Consider the following 8,745-nt stretch of genomic DNA (forward strand, 5'->3'; position numbering starts at 1 on the left):
GCAATCTCAAATGTCTGTGGTTGTTGTTTTTGAATGAGGCAAAATATAATACTTAGTCCTTTGTCACTCCACGGTAAAATACACACATAGTGTGATGAACATTGTAAACAGACTTTCCCTTCCTGACTGGTTTATTCTGCTTTTCATAGTTAGAAACACATACAGGATGAAACTGTGACTCAGGCCCCAGGTGGAAATCTCTCGCAAGACTAGATATAGTGTGTAGTGGAGTTATCCTGCATTCAAATAACACCCAGAACATTATGCAAATCCAAGCGCAGGGAGCCATTCGTTCCAGAGAGTCGACTAGAAAGCAGCTAAAGGAAAGTTAGAAGCAAATGCATCGTCCAGTTTGATGTTCAAGAGCAAAAAGGAGCTCTGTAATCTCAGTAAAAATCAGAATAACACAAACCGTCTGCCCGGCCATACTGTATGTTTTCCCTACACACCTTTAAATGGCCTTTGCAGTGCATTCAGCCTAATGGGATACAGGGATTAATAAAAGGTTGTTGAAAAGGTACCGATTACTTACTCAGCTCTAACCACACCCAGGCAGCCTGTTGGATTTACTTCAACAAACAAATGGCGATTCTAACGAAGACACACCGCCCTCCTCAAACACCAAACCTGTTAGGTTTAAGCTGCTAAATGCAAATCAGATCTTCACCTGCTCTGTTTAAATCTGACAAGAACTTAAAGAAGCACTGTGAACATTTAAAGTGAACCCAAAGTTGAAGCTCCCACCCACCCCCACCTTCCCTGCCATGCTGTGATGTAAACATGATGATATCAATTTTTCAGGTAAGTGGATCGTTACTGGTATGTTAGAATGAATAGTTTCTGTTGTTCAATGCATGCATCTATATCCAAAATGCATGGGCAAGACTGTGAAAAAATGAACAGCTGGCACGCTACAAGACTCCAATCTATGCAAACTGCAACAATTCACATCTGTTCTCCAATTTTCATTGATATTAAAAATGTTGCGCATTACATATTTTGTTATTATATGTATGTCTGAGTTTACCAACCTCAGTGGCCCGCATACAGCAGCTCTCCACTGTACAGTTAAAGAACTAGATGGCTTGTAGATAAATAGATATACAAAAAGTATAAAAACGTACATTATAAATTCAAGAGCAAGTGTGTATTCAGCTGTGTTAGTGCTGCAGAAATCAGTGTTTGTGAAGGGACGAGTAGAAACATGAGGGCTTACTGTCAGGCAAACAAATCTGAGGTCTCTATGCAAAATTTGTTGATATTACAGTAGGGTCTGTTGTTATCCTCTGCAACAGTTAGACTTACTGGTGCTGCAGCTTGTGGGTGTGAGGAGACTGAGCAAATCAAAATCCTGCCCAGGTAAACCAACAGAAAGGAAAGGAGAGGATCATCTTGGGTGGAACCGAGCAAACAGGACATGGGTCCTGAAAGAGGAGGGGTGGTGCTGCCTGGGGGAAAACCGGAGAACATGAAGGTAGCATGCATGCCTGCATGTGTCTGCAACAATCCCACATGGAAGCAGCTGTGTTAAAGTTGTGTGTGACGAAAGTGGGAGCCACAGTTAATTTGTATATCTTGTTGCCTGAGGTGCTGTATCCTCAAAGTTGTAAATCTACTAAACAGGAAACAGTCAGAAATACTCTCACAAAACAAAATTTTTTAGAAACTGTATGTAAAGATATGCAAAATCCCTGCACGTTTGCATGGAGTGCAGAACAGTGAAATATTTTGAGTGTACTTGTTTGATGTGTCTCAGATGTCTGTAAAATGGCTTCAAGTTTCTGTCTGACCGGTGGTGTCAAATGTCAGAATCATACACCAGAAACAGTCTCAGCACTGGCAGCCACAGTTATCTGATCCATCCAGCAAATAACCAAACCAACAAATTTAAAAAAAAAAAATCAAGACTAAAACATTAGCTCTTTGTGTTATGAACAACACACCCTAATCCACATGCAGGTACTGAGTGTGTCTCTATCTCACAGACACAAGCAACAGGCGAGGTGATAGAGCACAGCGCTGAATTTGTCTTGCAAATTTGATCTATGCAAATGAGTCTCAGCCAGTACATTGGAAACTCTGCAGGATGAAGGCCTGAGGCATCAATGACATATTCATGGAAGACAGAGCGGGAGTTCCCCTAGTGGTGTGTCTTTCCCTGTAAGATCAAAGGAACGTCACAGGTCTCTCAGTCATTACTGTTGTAATATACCAATAACCAAACAAAAGTTGTGCCACAAGACACATCTCCAGCTTGCTCTGGCTGAGACAGTTGATCCCAGAAACAAGGGACAGACTTTTTTCCCTTTTTTCTTTTTCTTTTTTAAGCTTTATGGCTGACATCCCTTCCCTGTTCCTCTTGTTATTTGACATTCCTGATGATTCACAGATTTAGGATTGAAATGGCTTGTCTCACAGATTTAGTGTAACAATTTAAGATTTAAGAAGATAGCTTTCCTGCCTTTTTAGCTCATTGTTTTTCATAAGATCATGCCGAAAATACCCTGAACAAGAGTGGTTTTATTAGTTTCAGTTTAATGACACCAGATCTCTCACTATCATGACTGTACTATTCAATTATGGCTGTTAAGGTTGTGTCTACTAGGCAAAATAGGACATAACGTGTGACAGCCAATGTGGTGTAAAGCATTAAAATATAATAACCATGAATGTATTACTATGCACTCAAAATTTTGGTATAAACACTTCTTTTAGGTGGATTTTTGGACCGGTTCATAAATAACCCGGGCTACTCGGAGGTGTAAAATATATATAGCCTGCAAGTGCTAAAATACAAGCCATAAAATATATTTAAAAAAAACACAAGGAAGCTAGACGTTTGTTGTCTCTGTGGAGTCAGGCTTGTGTGACATGCCAACGATCCATCATCGGCAAACAGAAAAAAACAAATACAAAACAAACTGTCAGCAGATTTCCTCTGTAAGACTGAACTGGGGGCAGATGCCTCACGATCACAACCACTGCTGTCACACAACGTCGGGGTGTGATACTATTTGATTGCCAGTGGCACAGTGTTGTGGTCCTGCCTTCCTCTAGATAAGTGCAGGGATGACGTGTACAAACGGACACACCTACAAAATGTTCCACAAGAGTCATGAGAAAAACAAAAAAACAGATTAGCATGTTTGAGGGAGCTTCTCGTCTTTTTTAGAGGCAGAAACAACGTGCTGCATTCAAGTTGCATCCAGACTGTCAATAATTATAAGGAGACCTTCAGCACTGCAATATTTCTACATTTAGTTTAGGAATGGTAACCTTTATTGGCTCTTCAGCTCCTTAACTGATCTTTTTAAGTACAGGCAGGTAATAAAATATTATTTTGATGTGGAAGATTCTTTCACTGTATTGTCTTTCCACCATAATTAAAACAAAATTGTAAGCAATGATAAGTGGTAATACTTGCTGGGATGTCCTGGTTGGCCAGCAGTCTTGGATGTAAGCCATGTAGTTATATTTTCCTGCCAAAACTATCTGATAAAGCCAAACAGACAACACAGTAAAAGGTTCTTTGTACAAAACAAGACACATTGGTTAGTAATTAATCATGGCTTATTTTCCAGTAGGAGATCTTGAGATGATTTTAAAAGCAGATACAGCTTAATCTCCAAAGGTTGACTCTGTTCATCTGGACGTAGCGTTTTCAGTGGGAGAAATGTTTCGTCACTCATCCAAGTGACTTCTTCATGAGCAGATTCAACCTTTGGAGATTTACTTACCTGGATGATTGAGAATTCATCAAGACAATACAGCTTAATGTTATTTTAGTCTAATGCTGTGGGCCAGTCTGTTGGTCTTTCGAGGCACAAATAAAAAGAAAAAATTCAAACAAATAAATAAAAAAACATCTCTATATAAGGTGTTTAGCCGTGGCTGATAAGGGTCTTAAAGTAAGAGAGCTCTTTAAAGCTTGGTCCAAAATATTTGCCTAGCAGCTCAACTGGGTTGAGAACTGGTGACTTTTCAAGCCTTTCAGAGGCTCTTATGGTCCTTGGAAGGACCATTATATGCTGGAAAAAAGCGTTGCCATCTGTATAGAAGCATTTTATCAGAGGATAAAGTGATCATTCAAAACTACTTGATTTGTAGTTGAACAAGTAGGACTAAACCATACCAGAAAAAGTGGTTTAAGAAACACAGCAGAGCCATCTAATGACCTCACCATGAGATCCTACAGGTTCAGGTTTTATCTCCAATTTCTCGTCAGTCTCTAGGAATATTGCAGGCATAGTCCCCAGAGGGTGAAGCCTGCTGTGGTACTGTAAGAAACACTAATGAATCACTACAGTAGGCTCCTGCACATGTGACTGCACATATTCTAGATGATGAAGCACACTGGCCTTGCCTGAGTACTGTGTCGAACTTACCAGTGACCATATTTTTGTTCTATGAATACATATACATATATACATCAAATGAAAGAGCAGAAAGTTTGAATTTTAACATAGTGATAATGTGAAAACACTGATTGCTGAAATATTTGATCATTGCCAGGAATAGTGTTACATTTTCAGCCACTAGGAGAGAGAATCTGTCTTTGTCTCAGGGCCCTCACAGACATTAAGCTTCCTGTTGTTAAATGTTAAATATCATCCCATGTTTTTAGAGCAAACCCTAATTCTAACTCTTTCCCCGTGCCTGAAATGGAAAACTAATATGTGAACAAGTTGTCACAATGGCCTCTTGTATAAAGAAAATACACAGAGATTTGCATTATGCCCTGCACACAGATGGAGCTCACAGGCCTCTGTGAGTATGGGATCTTCCCTATTTATGCTATAAAACTCTGGGGAATATTGGGCAACTCACTAGGGGGATTGAAAGTTTGATTTCACTGAAATGTGCTAATAGCTACTAAATTAACCATTAATCATTAGGCACACAAAATCACAAAAAATTGATTAAATCAAATAACACAGGGAAATAAATTCCTTCATATCTTTACCTGGTCATGCAACATTTGACAGAAGGTCACAGTAGGTCATTGATTTATTTTAGGGTCTTTTCAGCATTAATAAGCATCTAGAAAACATGCAAAAGACACTTTTTAAATGAACTAGAGAGCAGTAAAAGAAATCACTGATACTAATCTTGTGCTTTACATACAGAAAATGATTGGGCTTTTGTAGGTGTGGCCTGAAGTTCACATAACACATCCAAATATGACCATAAATACAGATTTCCTTTACAGCTGATAAACCGCCAGCTGCTGAGATGAGTTGACAGGAGAAGGGATGTGCTGAGTGAGAAGTCAGAATGAGTGGGAGGAAAGGAGGGGTGAAATCTGTGGGCAGCAGACTCTTCCAGAGTGAACTGAGCTGTGGAGGCCGACTGATAACCTTATCATGGCCTCCCCACGCTGTAACGGCTGGAACAGGCCAGCAGCAAGACAGGGAGGAGTGCAGAGGCTCTCAAGCGAGATACCACCAAGAGCTGGTTGGATATCCAGTGGACGATGGCCCCCCTAGAGAAAAAAAGGGACGGCAGAAAGACTAAAAAATCTTCACTTCACCACAGCATACAACAGATTGTCAGTCAGAGTCTTGTGTGTCTTCTATCCCCTCCTCTTTATCATGAAACAATGAGCCACAATAGCATCTACTGGGATAGGACACTAGGACATTAGGAAACGTACATGCAGGCGTTACTAACCGCATCATTAAAGCCTTTCTTCTGTTCATGTCATCCAGTATGTAAGCACTTTATAGAGTCATAGTTAATGATTATGATACAGCTCTGCTTTATCTGCTCCACCAAGGCAAAATGTCTACCATAAAGGAGAAAGTGATCATCTGTTTTATCTCTGTGTTTTCAGTATATATCTTCCTGTAATGGAAGCATGCAGTGTAACCAACAGTTTGATCATTTATACTGTATAGTTGCAGAACACCTATGCATGTAATTAAAAAATAAATAAATAAATAAAACTGCTGTTACTGATGACTGTTAAAATCTTGTGTTAAGCCTTGGACTCACTTAAAAAGTAAAAGAAGACAAACAAGAATCAAAGTAAACACAGTGTCACTATAGACACACACATATTTACGTTGGTAAACACAGAAAACTGTTGAGCCTGCTCTCTTCTCTGAGGGGGTGACAGTCAGTTTGCATTTTTGGGAGGGGCAGAGACCACTCCTCTTTGCCTCTGGCAACTGTGGTTCTGTCTTTCTGAACAACTGTATGTTCATCAACTGTTAAAATGTCAGATTTTATAAGATTGTTAATGCTGTACAAAAAATAATGTTCCTTCAGTCAGACTGAGAGGATTCAAAAAGATGGTTACTTGTGTTAGCTTTGATGTTGTCTAGCAAGACACCGCCATCGTGAGGCCAAAAGTAGTACAGCAGCTATCTATTTTTCTAGTAACTACTATATACTCAGTTGCCAGACTGATTCATTCTGATAGGAAGGCAACAGTTACCCAAAGAACCACTAGTTACAACCATGGTCAGCAGAAGAGCAAACCTAAACACAAAACACCAGATGGGCCACAGCAGCAGAAGACCACACAGAGTGTCACTCCTGTCAGCTAAGAACAGGAATCTGAAGCTACAGTTTGCACGAGCTCACCAAAACCAGACAATAGAAGATTGTAAAAATCAAAAATCAAATCATTTGCAAACTGGTTTCCTAAACATTAAAATGGCTTCCACAGTCACCAGATCTTAACCCAATAGTGTACCTTGGGGATGGAACAGGGTTAGAGTTAGGAGCAAGATTAGGCAAAAAGGATCCAGCTGCTATTAACAAGATGTGTAACAGGTGTCAGATGAATGTAAATTCCCTGGGACAAATGTTTTCTTCCCTGTTATGCAACCATAATTTATAATCACTTAGTTTTTGCACATTTCAAACTGCATATCATAATGGGCTAATGGAGTTGTACTTTATCTCTTTTGCCAGGTAAAAAAAAAAAAGTCCACTGTGAAAGAAACCTCAGAACTACAGGAAGAAGTCGTAATCAGTTTTATCTCTGTGTCTTCCAGTAGCTGACCTTTCCCTGTACTCTCTCTGTCATGGAAGCTCTCGGTGACTTTCTGTAGTCTGTATTCGCCTCTTCTATTTTATTCTTTAAAGTAAAAATATTTTACTAAAATGTCACAAAGTAATTTACCAAATTGGAAAAATAAATCATCTTATGCTTTATCACAAATGAACATTATAGGAAAAAGTAAAAGTAAGATGAGCATATGATAAGTCTTAAAAAATATTGACTCCCCTAAAGGTATGACAAAAAGAAGAAAAACAAGAATCTATGTAAACAGAGTGTCACAGCAGATATTTTATTGCCTATATAAGTCAGCAAACACTGTCATCCCCTCGGAGTAGAAAGCAGTCTCAACAGTTTGCAGTTTGTGGGGTACGGGACAGAAAGACAGTGACGGCAGTGAATCTCTCAGTCTGACAAATCAAAGATACATTTAGTGACTGTATAAGTACCCAGTGTTTAATACAATTTAAAAATACATAGACTTTACATTATGTTAAAGCAACTAAGAAGATCTGCACATCACCATCATGAGGCCAAAAGTTGTACAGGAAGGTGCATTTTTTAATAGTGCCTATAAAAATATAATGTGAGCATAAGAACCTACAGTCAAGTATTTTCTAGTATTATTCTTTCTGCACAGTGAATGAAAAGGAAATTTTTCAAAACAAATTCCCTATTAAGGGATAAACAAAATAAACATATTACACGTTAATAGCATATATATAGTCTATAGTATGTATAGTATATTATGTATAAGACACAGAGACCAATTATTAATGCTAAACTAAAGGGGAACCAAAATACATGAGTGAATCCAGCTCTTGAGAGCCTGAAGCATTGCTCCATTCTGGCTGTCTTTTGTACTTTGTTTTTACTGTGATGTAAAGTACTATATTCTACCAAAACATATAAATGTATTTTAACAAAGAAAGCGGGAAAGAAAGATGGAAAACTCTGAAAAACGAAAGTTGTATTTGTTTCTCACAAAACATGACATTCTTTTGTCATGCTTTGAGAGAAAAGCAAGAATCAAAGTACATACGGCGTCACATTAGACAGTCGTTGCCCCCCCGCCCCCCCACCACCCCCCCACCCCCCCGCCCCGTACACAAACACACACACGCACATTTAAGCCTGCAAACATGCAGAAAACTGTTAAGCCTGTAGTCTTCTCTGAGGGGATGACAGCCGGTTTACAGTTTATGAATGAAGACTGTGACAACATTGGGCCTCTCTTATGACTGTCTCGGGTTTAAATGAATAATACACTTTTTCAAATGTGAATGAAAATAACTTGATAGCTTGTACTGTTTAATTTTGATATTCACCATTATATATAACAAAATATATTCAATAAGAAAAGCACATTACTGTGTGAAAGTACACCTACATATAATAATTTTTATATTGTTATTACTATATTTTGCATTATGTAAAAGAAACAAAAAAGGACTGAATCAACACAGGTGACCCAGATGCTAACAACAGGCAAGACGAATAACTTCAATGGGTGAAAACCATTTACTGCATAAAAGATGAAAACCTTTAATCATACCCCCTGCAAGAGGCTGAAAAAAGCTTGTATTCATAGTGTTGTTGTTATGGGATTTTAAGTTGTTTGAAATGAATTTATAAGTACATACCACTAAAAACATTGTGAAGTTTGCAGAGAACACAACTGTGGTTGGTCTCATCACTGACAATGACGAGTCTGCCTATAGAATGGAAGTGGAGCA

This window comes from Pelmatolapia mariae, linkage group LG7 (assembly GCF_036321145.2).
Source record: "Pelmatolapia mariae isolate MD_Pm_ZW linkage group LG7, Pm_UMD_F_2, whole genome shotgun sequence".
NCBI classification, from domain to species: Eukaryota; Metazoa; Chordata; class Actinopteri; order Cichliformes; family Cichlidae; genus Pelmatolapia; species Pelmatolapia mariae.